The sequence below is a fragment of the Megascapheus bottae genome, chromosome 2, assembly GCF_031878675.1.
Source record: "Megascapheus bottae isolate mThoBot1 chromosome 2, mThoBot2.hap1, whole genome shotgun sequence".
Classification (NCBI taxonomy): domain Eukaryota; kingdom Metazoa; phylum Chordata; class Mammalia; order Rodentia; family Geomyidae; genus Megascapheus; species Megascapheus bottae.
In genome coordinates, this window is record NC_143510.1 from 31,845,176 (window position 1) to 31,858,339 (window position 13,164).

The window sequence follows — 13,164 nt, forward strand, 5'->3', positions numbered from 1 at the left end:
GTTCAAGCTTCAGGACTGACAAAAAAAAAAAATGAATAAACAAAATAAAAGAGAAAGCATAATTAAAGCAAAGGCTGATATACTAACAAGAGTGTGTGGGAGCAAAGTAGAAGCAAAAGGACTTTCAGAGGCAAGATGACCCAGAATTGAGACTCAGGTGGAGCTGTAGGCTAAAGGAACTGCAGAGCTTAGAGATACTTTCTAAAGCAAGAATTTCTAGGACTTACTGTCAAAATTGGTGGTGTTTTAAGAGCCACACTATCTTAAACACAGCCCAGCATTGGTTACAAGGAATGTATGTTATCATTAAGCACAAAAAGTTCTTTCCACTGGGTAAGATCGTAGGGTCAGCAATACAAAGGGTAAGGAGCATTAGCCTTGAGCAAAAGTGCTCAAGGACAGTGCTCAGTGTGAATTCAGTGCTCTGAGTTCAAGCCCCAGGTCTGGCAAAAAAAAAAAAAAAATCCTAAGTTTTTAAACCTGAGATGCCTGACCATTGTGAAACATGCAAAAAATATTTTAATGACATACGGTACCCTAAAACTGGAAGGGCTTTGATGGAAATAGAGAAGCCACATATGGTCATACAGATTGTCACTGTACATCCATATTTGGTGGGTCTAGGCTAGCAACTGAGTGACATGAGTAAGCTCAGAAGCAAGGAATTCCAGGCTGTCTGAAATATGCTACACAGTCCCCCTATTGGCCAGAGCTGCTGTATTACACATGTGAATGAGCTGTGTACACAGACAGGCTGGAATTGACTACAGGGCCTCACTGCCCAGGAGAGCTCCGTGACCTCCATGTGTGCCAATGAAGAGCTGTTGCAGATTTGCAGAACCAGAGTAATGTGACCCAGTGCTACTTCACAGTTGGATTAGAAGGAAATGGGAGAAGAAATGCTTAAAGGTGTTGGCTCTTCTGAGACTTTCTTAAGCAGAAAGAGATCATCTTGGTCATTTCTTCTGAGTACTTCACTCAGTGGTGACAGAGCATTTTTTTGAGGGCTTGTTATTTTTGCTTATCTAGTGCTGGTAGTAGGGCTTGAACTTTTTCTGGTTGGGCTGGCTTTAAACTTCTACTCTCAGATCTCAACCTTCTGAGTAGCTAAAATTATAGGTGTGAGCCATCACTGGGCCAGCTAACATAACATAGGCGTGTTTTTTTTTTTGCTTTGTTTTTGTTTGTGTGTGTTTTTTAAATCTTCCTCCATCTCCTTCTTAGGATGTCTGTGCCTCAGTGAAGAAAAGTATCTTAAAAACTCATTTCTAGGGCTGGAAGTTTGGCCTAGTGGTAGAGTGCTTGCCTGGTGTGCACGAAGACCCAGGTTCGATTCCTTGGTACCACATACATAGAAAAGAAAAAATGGAATTGGTGCTGAGGCTCAAGTGGTAGAGCTCTAGTCTAAGGACAGTGCTCAGGCCCTGAGCCCAAGGCCAAACTGGCCAAAAAAAAAAATTCTACCTTTCCCGATAATCTCTAGCACAATGTACCTTTCCAAAGGGAAGAGGCTGAAGTTGCTCTAGTGTCAAGGGAGATGCCAGAAAAGAGAAATACAAAAAGATGAGGTCAGGTGCTTCATAAGAGAATCATGGCTGTCCCTTTCTAAGGCAGCAGTGAAGGAGAATGCTAGTGGTTTATAAGGGATTTAGAGGTGGGTTGTGGTGATGTGAAGGGAGCATGACTGCATGAAATATATGGGGCACTGCATAGTTCCCCTGGAATTCCGCAAAGAAAGATGTGTGCAAAGCTGAGAATTATTCTCAGGGTGGTTCTCATAGTCTCCTGCCTTTTGCAGACAGGAGTTGAAAATCTCTATCTGTCTCTGTCTCTGTCTCTGTCTCTTTCTGTATCTCTCGCTCTGTCTGTGTGTCTCTCTGTCTCTCTCTGTCTCAATATAAGAAGGATAATCAAGAAGAGTAATTCTTGCATTTTCTTTTTCTACAGTAACAACAAAAAATGTTGAGTTTAGGAACCCTCAAATGCTTCTTGACTGAAAGTGAATCCCATCATGAAATGAAAATACTGGAGATAGAAATGCCTTTAATCCCTCTAGCCATACTAGCATCGTAAGTTGGCAGCACCATCCTCACACTCCTGGGAGAGTGGCTGACAAGGAGTGTCCACACTACCATTGCCCATAGCACATTGCAGGAGAGGATCCTATGGCCTATCGATAGCTTTCCAAGTACTATGTATACAAAATGCATATTGCTTTCATCACTCTATGAGGTCAAAATATTGTCAGATTGAACTATTTTAATTTAGAGCCTGTACCGGAAGCATTCGTTCTTGCTGAAGGAGGGATTGCATTTTCTTCATATGAACTTGATGAAAATCTGTGGTCACTCTTGTGAATACCTGTGTTGCTACTTAACAAATAAGCAGGTTCTTCAACATTCAACAGGCATGGCAGGTCCTTTAAAATTACCACTTCCAGAACAAAAAGAACAGCACTGCAGTGGCAGCAATACTTGTCAATTATTTAATGTTAGTGGAAAAAATTTTGAATTGGTCAACAACCCTATGTAGAGAAATAAAAGTCCTTGTGCATTTTTTTTACCCCTAGCAAGCTGCCTTTTGGGAGTTAATGATTAACTAGGTTTTCCATTTGATTAGTGATAGTGAGTAGATGTAGTATCATTTTGGTATTTCTAAGTTTCATAGTCTGATTGTTTTTAGAGTATAGATTGCTTTCCTTCTTGGGAATTAGATAGCAGTAACGTGTTTTCCTTGTTTTGAAATATTCCAGCATGTCTGACTTTTCTCTTCATTTATTGGTGTTTTTTAAAAGCAAGGTATTTCTTGCTGCACCCTTCAGATTTAAAAATATACAGGCACCACTGACTCATGCCTGCAATTCTAGCTACTGCTTGAGCTGCTCTGTGCCTAGCTGCTTCACTGAATTTGTTCATGAAAAGTTCCGTAACTCTCCTTCTTGGTCTGCAGGCAAAGGTGAGAGATGTTAATTCAGCCTGGAAAAGTCCACATTTACAGTTTCTATTCTTAATTAAAACCCTTCTCAAATGTCAGCCACTAATATTTTGTCTTAGATTACTTGTTAAAGTCAGATAACTGATTTCAATAAATCTATTTCCAAAGGTCTTATTAGAACCATGCGGGGAAAATCTGGTGTTATTTACAATAAAAGGTAGTAAATAGAAGGATATATATGGCAAAAAAAAATGGTGATGTAATCTTTGTAGATGCTCCTGCCTGTATAGTCAGTGAGTCAGGGGCCCGCTTCCCTTGTTACAGAGAAGCTTGGAAGTCAGGTACTGCTTTCTCACACCTGTAATTTTAGCTATTCAAGAGGCTGAGATCTGTGCATAGTGATTCAAAGTGAGCTCCAACAGAAAAGGCCTATGCCAGGATAGCTAGTTAAAAGCTAGGCTGAAGACATGGATCAAACAATAGAACCTATGAGGAGGAAGAGGAAGGGAAGGGAGAGAGAAGGATAAGAAAAATAAGACAAGGGACAGTCTAGCTATCTTTGAGTAAAGTGCTAATAGTATTACCCACACTTAGTATTTGATGTTAATTATCTATTGGAACCAATCTTAGTTCCTCTGAAATACCAGTCCTTGGCAGCAGAATTCTAGAAGCTCATGTTGATAAGCAAAAGATCACAGAAGAGAAAAAGACCTTTTGTCATTTATCCATTGCTGTTACAATTTGAGCCACTACTATTCACTGTAAGTGACATGAGAGTCCATTGGCAAGGCTTCCACATGAAGCATCTGCCTCTCTCAGACCTCTTTCACAAACGGAGGTGTCATAAATCTGGGTTTATCATAATTATATGCAAGTAGCTTTAGCAGAAACATTTCTATGATTTACTTGGAGAAATTATGAATCTTACAAAATTAATAGCATGGACTTAATGTTCCATGCTGTACACTGAGGTGGTTGGATTCTATTAGATGCCAGCATAAATTGGATTTGCTAAAATGTCATTTTTCACTGGAGGATGAGTAAATTACTAATTCTCATATGAGAAATCACTCCGTTGTGTGTGTGTGTGTGTGTGTGTGTGTGTGTGTGTGTGTGTGTGTGTATGCGGGGGGGGGGGGGTTAGGGGTTTTTTGTTTTGATTTTTTTGGGAAATTGATTTGAATGATTGTTAATATAAAGCATAATCGGCCTTAAGTTCTAAGATGTAATGAACCAGTTCTGGTTAAAAGTTGGTTGTCATTGTTGATAACATTCCACATGGGCCAGGAGTGTGGTCTAGTGGTAGAGTGCTTGCCTAGCATGCAGGAAGCCCTAGGTTCAATCCCTCTGTACCAAATAAACAGAAAAAGCTGGAAGTGGTATTGTGGCTCAAGTGGTAAAGTGCTAGCCTTGAGAAAGGTCAAGGACAGTGCCCTGGCCTTGAATATGAGCCCCAGGACTGACGAAAAGAAAAAACATTCCACATGATTATGACTAGCAATTATCATGTGATTAAATTGTATTTCTGTTTGTTACAGAGCCAGAAATCTTTAATTTTGCCATGTAATTGACTAGACAAAAGAAATTTTAAGCTAATTTTGAATGGGTTGTTTTGACCAGTAATTATGTTTAGGTAATAAAAATTGGTGTTTTGTTTTGTTTTAAAACACCTTCCCCTACTTTGAAAATTTAATTGATAGTCTTCTAGGATTGGCATTCGTGTAAAACTCCACAGATGATCGATCTCTTTTCACAGTACTTGGTGATTTCTTCTTTTTCTTTTTTTTTTTTTTTTGGTGGGGGGGTCAGTTGTGGGACTTGAACTCTGGGCCTGGGCTCTTCAGTAGAGCTCAAGGCTACTGCCCTACCCCATGAGCTACAGCCCCACTTCTGGTGATTAATTGGAGATAAGAGTCTCATAGACTTTTTAATGTCTGGGCTGACTGAACCATGATCCTCAGATCTCAGCCTCCTGAGTAGCTAGGATTATAGGTGTGAACCACCATGCCTGGCCAGTACTTGATGATTTCCAAAGCAACTTTGTACATGTTATTTCTTGTTTACACCTATAAGTGGATTTTATCTATAGTTTACAGATGAAAGTCCTAAATTGAGTTTCATTCACATAGATAAAATATATCAGGCCATGTTTACTGGCTACCAATACCTATTTCTCTTGACAATGATAAAGATAGGGATAAAAGAAAATCCAGAGAAGATAAAATGCAGTCTACATGTTCCAGAACTCATCAGTGACAGATGTTCTAGCTCAGGTATAATTGTTAAGTTTTCTTGGTGTAGCTCGGTCCGCACTGTAAATCTGTTACTTCAAAAATTACATTTAGTAATTTGAAGATGTAATGATAGAGTAGGTATTTACTTGATTTAGCATCATCAATGAATTTTTCTTCTGTCTCTTCTATCTAAATAATAGTAACAATCCATAGCCTAGCTCCTCTTTTTGTATCAGCCTCATAACATTTTATGGTTTCTTTAGAAAATTAGTCAGTGTATTAATTTCTACAATCAGTACCAACACTAAAATGTATTACAGAACAAAAAAGCATTTGGCTCTGCTTCAAAGACAAATGCTATGCCATTCTTAGTAGTAAGAGGATGAGCCAGGACTAACCAGTCGTAGGTATATCAGCACCTGACTGCTGTCAAGATGAACAGCAGTTTAACTCTCTCAGGAAATTTTAAGTAAAAGCTTTGAGCTAAACTTTTGGTCCCTTAATAACACAATATAAGCAGCAAATTCGTGTTTTTCTTTGCTGCAAGCCAAATTTTACTAGTTTTAATTTTTCAGATAATTTCAGTAGCATCAGATAAAGGACTGTTCTCAGCTAATATAATTTTATCTTTCTTCCCCAGTTGTATAAGATGAGTATTAACTGGTGTTACAATACCATTTGTAGAGACCACATTTTATATCTGAGTGATGAAGTGGGCTGCTTTGTTCCCCTCTTTTTGATATCTATGTCGTTATTAAGGTCTGTGCCTTCAGGGTTGCTTTTAGATGAGATGAAACAAATCAGCCATGGTATTATTCATATACTGAACAAGTATTTATTGGATACCTATTTCTCTCCACTGAACTAGAAAGCAGTATCTCTGATTTCATGTAGCTGTATTCTGATTGCGATGGGTGGAAAGAAAGGTGAAATTGGATGAAGTAAGATTATTTAAAGTAGTGACACATTCTGGGGTTCGTGTGAAGGAGAATAAGGATAGACCACTTTAGATAGGTTAGTCAAAGAAATCCTTTCAAAGAGTTGTTATGTAGTGCAGAAAAAGCCAGGTACTTGAGATCTGGAAGAAAAGATACATGTTTTATATAGAGAAATGGCAAGTTACATACATCCTGAGATTAAAGTGGCCTTGACAGAAAGACTTGATGAGGAAGCAAAACAGTGTTTAAAGAAGAAAGTAGTTTGATTTGAAATTAGAGAAAGAAGAATCAGAGCCATATAGTGGACCTGGAAAGCATGCATGAACATAATCAAGATTGACAGTGTGGAGGGCACTGAAAGGATTTTGTGCCAAGAAATATCTTGACTTGACTTAATGCTGTTCATTGCAACTTAGGCAAGACCGAAGCCAGGGAAAACAGTGTGCTGTAGATAAAGTGATCTCTGAATGAGGAGAAAGCATAGATTGGGATTGTGGCAGCTAGGGCAAAGAGGTGCAACCTGAAACCAATGTTCTGTGTACAGCATGTACATGAACTAACCTTAAGAGGAAGGTGGAACTCAAGCAGCAATGTGAATCAGAAGGTGGTTCTTTCAACATATTGTAAGATTGTAGTGACATTTATTGCAGTAATGCCAGTCTAGAGTCACTCTTTTTAGTTATTGTTGGTTGGTTTTTGTTTTATTTGGGGTGTTGTTTGTGTCTTGAGTTTTAATGGAAAAGTAATCTGGTCATAAAAACCAGGAAACAAGATAATGTGTATACTTTCATGGAACCCTTCATGTTCTCCTTGGGTAACAATTAATGAGGAGCTTGGGTTTGGTGGTGATGCTTGCCTTCCATGCCCAAGGCCCCGTTCTATTCCCAGTTCTACTAGAGAAAGGGGAAAGATGAGCTTACTTATTAAAAAAGAAAGGTACATTTTGGTATTTTGTGATTATTAATCTAGTATATATGGTAAAAGAAAAGATTGAACCAATAACCAAAAGATAAATATACAATCAGAATGAACTATGTTTCAGGGGTACAGCTTGACCTATATATTATCTTAAAATGTTACTAAACTCTGTGTAAGGTAATATTTTCCCTGCATACTTTTTCCCTTATATATATTGGTTATATGAAAATTTGTTGTGAATTTGCCTTTCATATTTAATTTTTCTTAAATACTATACATGTTAATACATATTACTCTGTTGATTGAAAAATTATCTGTTAATTCAAGTTCACTAATGTATTTTAATTTAGCCAGTGTTATATCAGGACATTTATATTTTCAGAACAATTTCCTATTTGCAGTGCTGTTAAATCTTACTTTAGAAACATGTATTTGAGCATATTGATTCTCTACATGGAGGCTAGTCACAGCTGCCTTCCAGATTTATGCCACTGTGATTTAATGAATTGCTTTGACAGTTGTGATTTGGGTCACAAGAAAAAGGCAATGAAAATATGAGTTTCTGGCATATCTATTACTTTGTATATATTTGTGTATATGTATATACATACATGAGTGTATGTAGATATGCATACATATCCTGAAACATGACATGCACTTGTAATATATAGTGTTTGTCAAGCATACACATCCCATATGTAATGCCTCTTTTGACTTGTCTGTCACACAGATACCATTGGCTATTACCACATGGCTGTACTTAAGATTTTTAAAAGAGTTGGATTAAAAATCTATTTTGTTTTTTATATATTTTTATTGTAATTAATAGAAGAGTTACATTATATTCACCAGATAGAAGATGCATTACTTCACAAACATTGATACCCTTTCTCATGTCTTGGTTCCCATTTCCTTCCCCCCACCCCTTATCTTGTTTTCCCCCTTCCCTATCCTATTTCAAATAACCAAATAAGCATATATACAGTATATCAGATAACAAGGTAAAATACTGTAACAATATGAGATAACCAAGGGACAGCAAAAGAGATGAGAGATAACATAGTACATTAAGGAAAACAATCACTCATTATATGGCTTTTGTTTCAGGAATCTTTTTGCTAAGGATTTTTTTCCTCCTGACTAGCATTTCAAGACCAATTTGTTGACTGCTTAAGATAAACTACTCACATTTCATTTAGCCCTGTAAGCTGTGGTTTTATACATGACCAGAAGAGGGAGTGTTAATGGCTTCTTTATGCTACAGCACTTACTACCTGGCTGGAATCATTCCAGCAATGCACTTGTGGGCCTAAGCCTATAAAACAAAATGGTTTGGCCAGGCGCCTGTAATCGTAACTACTCAAGAGGCTAAGATCTGAGGATCTCAGTTCAAAGCCAGCCTGGGCACAAAAAGTCCATGAGACTGTTATCTCCAATTAACTGCCAGAAAACTGAAAATGGTGCTGTGGCCCAGAGCAAAAGAGCTCAAGGACAGCACCAGGCCCAGAGTTCAAGCCCCACAACTGCAAAAAAAAAAAAAAAAAAAAAAAAAAATCTGGTTTAGAGGTAAGGGAACTATGGCTAAACTTAGATGTTTACTCTCAGTCTCCATTGTGTTTGTAGAAATCTTAGCCTTTGGCTTATTTCTGTGGTTTTTTGTTTTGTTTTGTTTGCCAGTCCTGGGCTTGGGCTCAGGGCCTGAGCACTGTCCCTAGATTTTCTCAAGGCTAGGGCTCTACCACTTGAGCCACAGCACCACTTCTAGCTTTTTGCTACATATGTGGTACCGAGAAATTGAACCCGGGCCTTCATGCATGCTAGGCAAGCACTCTACCACTAGGCCAAACTCCCGGCCACATTCTGTGTTTTGTTTTTAAGACAGCAGTTCAGGTTTAGGGAACATCTAACCCATTGACCTCACCACTTATAAGGCCCATGGCATCATTTGGTGCATAATCCCTTGAGAAACATAAGCATTGCCTTCACCGCTCAAGATTTTCTTCCTGTATTGATAATTTTATTTGGCCTCAAATTATTTTATAAACATTCAAATGGTCTACCCAAGAAGAGTGTCCCACCCCTGCAACAAACCTCTTGTGTGTGTGTGTGTGTGTCTGTGTCTATTTAAGAAGGTAAGTATCTCAATTTAAAGCAAGTTGAAATATAAGAAGTAAACTACTCACATAAAATAAGAGTTCTTGATTTTTTCTCTCCTCAGGTCAAAAGCAAACTAGGTTGAAATTTGTTTTACTACCTCTAGACTTGATATTTTAAACAGATGATTAGAACTCCTAATTTTAGTTAATTGTGTTGAGCTTAAGCCACTTTCAATGTTTTTCTGTGTGATCTTAGAGGCTCGGTTGTGATCATTGAATCTTAGTGTGCATTGCCAGACAATGAGGATGTATTTGTTTCAATAACAGAATTCTGTTTCTTAAATATTTCCTCAATTCCCTTTACAGAGAACTCAGGGCCTGAGTACTATCCTTGGGCTTTCCTCAAGGCCTAGTGTTCTACCATTTGAGCCATAGCACCACTTCTGGCTTTTTTTTTTCTATGTATGTGATACCAAGGAATGGAACCCTGGTCTTTGTGCATGCTAGGCAAGCACTCTCTCTCTCTTTTTTTTTTTTTTTTGCCAGTCCTGGGCTTGGGCTCAGGGCCTGAGCACTGTCCTTGGACTTTCTCAAGGCTAGAGCTCTACCACTTGAGCCTCAGCACCACTTCAGCTTTTTTTCTATGTATGTGGTACCGAGGAATCAAACTTGGGTCTTCATGCATGCTAGGCAAGCACTTTAACCACTAGGCCAAACTCCCGGCTCCTCTTTTTTTTTTTTTTTTTTGGCCAGTCCTGGGTTTGAGCTCAGAGCACTGTCCTTGAACTTTCTCAAGGCTAGAGCTCTACCACTTGAGCCTCTTTTTTTCTATGTATGTGGTACTGAGGAATTGAACCCGGGTCTTCGTGCATGTTAGGCAAGCACTCTACCACTAGGCCAAACTCCCGGCCCCATAGGCAAGCACTCTTACCACTAGGCCAAACTCCTGGCCCCTACAGAGAATTTTTAAATAATGAAAACTGTTAACCAGTTTCTTGATAGATGTTTTAATTGGCACATGAGTATATTAAGTAGAAACAGATATATTTGTATACAACCACACAAAATGTAACCAGCTCAGATTTACCGTTTTTTTTGTTTTGTTTTGTTTTTTGCCAGTCCTGGGGATTGAACTCAGGGCCTGAGCACTATCCTTGGGCTTTCCTCAATGTTAGTGCTCTACCACTTGAGCCACAGCACCAGTTCTGGCTTTTCTATGTATGTGGTACCAAGGAATTGAACCGGTCTTTGTGCATGCTAGGCAAGCACTCTACCACTAGGCCAACCCTTCTCCCTCCCCCCCTTCCCCCCCCCCCCCCGGCCATTTTGCCTGGGGTCTGTCCCCTGAGCTCCTTTTGCTCAAGGCTAGCACTCTGCTACTTGACCCACAATGCTACTTTGAGCTTTTTCTGTGATTTAATTGGAGATAAGAGTCTCACAAACTTTCCTTCCCAGGCTAGCTTCAAATTGCAATCCTCAGATCTCAGCCTCTTGAGTAGCTAGGATTACAGGCATGAGCCACCAGTTCCCAGCTAACCTTTTTCTCATTTCATCTGCCTTTCTGCCAACTATTGCTGTAATAGGAATACTCCAGGTGCAGTAGTACCTTCTGGGTGCACATGGAAATTTGTAGTCATGTTTCTGTATTTTTTTTTTCTTGTTTGTAGCTCTGTGGGCACAGTGTGGAGAGCCAAGAGTTTTATAGGAAGAACTTAAATGATAGTTTTGCTGCAAGTAGAGCCATCACATACACTTGCGATAATGTTCTAGTTCATTGTGCTTCAGTGGAAATCCATTCACAGCCCAGGTCTCCTCCCTTGACAGTGGCCTGTTTCTCTTAAATGTGCTGTGTAACAGGTACCTCAACTTGGCTACAGGCCTTCATTTTGTACATATCCTTAACTGCTGGTGGTTTTGGTTGTGTGGGACTGGATCTCAGGAAGGGCTACCTGTGTCTGAGTTGGAAAGGACACTTAATACATTGTTACCAGCCTGCCAGATGGGTTGGCAAAAAGGACTAGATACCTTGGGGCTCCAGCAGCTCATCATAAGAATGTTTCCACCAGTCATAGATGCTGTATTTGTTTTTTGCAAGGTTTTTTTCTAAAGCCTCTTACAGTGTTATTTGCATATGTATATATGTTTCATCTTAATTTAAACTTACAATTACCCAAGTAAAAATCTTTTACTACCGGCATAACAAATCTATCTTCTAAGTCTGGGTAATACACAGTGATGTAAGAAAATATTAAAAAGAAAAACAGGTTGAATTTAAAACCCCTTTAAACCTACTTAAAGATAATATATGCAAGAAATTATTTTTTTTGATCGGTTGTGGAACTTGAACTCTGGGCATGGGTATTGTCCTTGATCTCTTCAGCTCAAGGCTACCGCACTATCCCTTGAGTCACAATACCACTTCGAGTTTTCTGGTGGTTAATTCATGATAAGAGTCTCAAGGATTTTTACTTCCTGGGCAGGCTTTGAACCAAGATCCTCAGATCTCAGCCTCCTGAGTAGGTAGGATTACAGGCGTGAGCCACTGCACCCGGAAAGAAATTATTTTTTTTAAAGGAATACTCTCAAAAATAGTGACAATTTTTAAGAAATTATTTGGATTTTTTTTCTGAAATCTGGGCAATTCCTGTTCTTTTTTGTTTGGAACTTAGGAAAGAAACCTACTTCTCTTAGACCCAGATTTCTCTCTGAAAATGGGTAGCTTGCAAAAGGGTAACAATGTTGGGGAAGATGAATTGCAAGGCCAGGAAAAGAGAATCACCAGTCTCTTTTCTACTCTACCTTCCTTGGATTTGATATGACTGGTCACTTTTGTAGTGTTCATTTTCTGTATCAGTGACTAGGCTTACATTGAAATGCCATTTACACAAAGCCTATGTAAGTCAGCCATTATGATATGTTGTGTTTGAATGCCTCACACACGTGAAGGATCATTCACCTAAAAGTCAGATGCCAACCACAGGAAGACTGCTGCGTAGCATTTTCCCCCAAGATGAACTATCTCATGTAAGCTGCATTTCCGACCTCTTATAATCATCACAGCATGAGTAGCCAATGAGCACTGGGTAATAAGATAGCAACTTGTCTTGGTGAAGCTAATCTAATTCTGAATAGCAGGCTTCCTAGCCTCAGCTGAATGAAATTGCTTGGTATTTCTAAGTAAAAAAATGCTTTCTTCTCCTTTCAAGTGCTCCTTGGCATCAAGTAAGGAATGTTAAAGCTGCTGTAAGTGCCAATTAAGGCCAATTAGAACCTGCCTGGCCTGCTGAGACAGTGAAGTAGAGTTGGTTAAGGCTGTGTTCCATAAAATGGAGAACTGCCTGCTCCAGGGACAGGAACATAGTATTTCATAACTGCCAACAGTTTTGTTTGTTGCCCTGCAGAACACAGCATTACAACTCTGCTGGCTTCTCAGGGATTCAAATTCCAAGGTAGGGGGAGGTGGTATTACTAACTTCTGTAATAGGGACTTCTTTCTGTTATGTTCTTACCTTTTCCTTCTTTTCAAATGATATCCCCTCTCCAGTTCTCCTTGGTTATAACCACAATAGCTATCATTTGTTCCCATGTTTGAGATGTACTAGGCACTGTATTTAGCACATGAGCATTCTCTAGTGTAAGCCTTACCTGTGGGAGAAAGTATTGGCTGCCAGATTTGGACAGAAGTCTCTTGCCCTGGGCCACCCAAGGAGAGGTGCTCAGACTACAGCCTACCTGCTCTCCCCCTCAAGTCCTTGCTGTCTCAGCATTGCCACTGCGTGTTCTTATTCACACAAGAATGGTGTCCCTTCAGGACTCCTTTAATGGATGGCAGAACTTTTATGTGTATACCAACCAAACTATAGTCAAGTTGTGCAAGGCAACGATGTTATGCTAGTGAATGTTATTTTGGTTTGTCATCTTTTTTCTCCATAGAAATATGACCAGTCATATTTTTGTGAGACTTAATATCAAGCTATATTTGGACAAGATACTGGGAAATAATTTAAATAAAGTCACAATAATTCCTATACCATTATTCATTCC

At 39.1% G+C, this 13,164-nt stretch overlaps 1 protein-coding gene across 7 annotated transcripts in view; it reads left to right on the plus strand.

Moving 5' to 3' along the window:
* Nucleotides 1-13,164, plus strand: part of Atxn7 (ataxin 7) — a 125,517-nt gene that overhangs the window by 77,238 nt on the left and 35,115 nt on the right. The window lies entirely within an intron of this gene.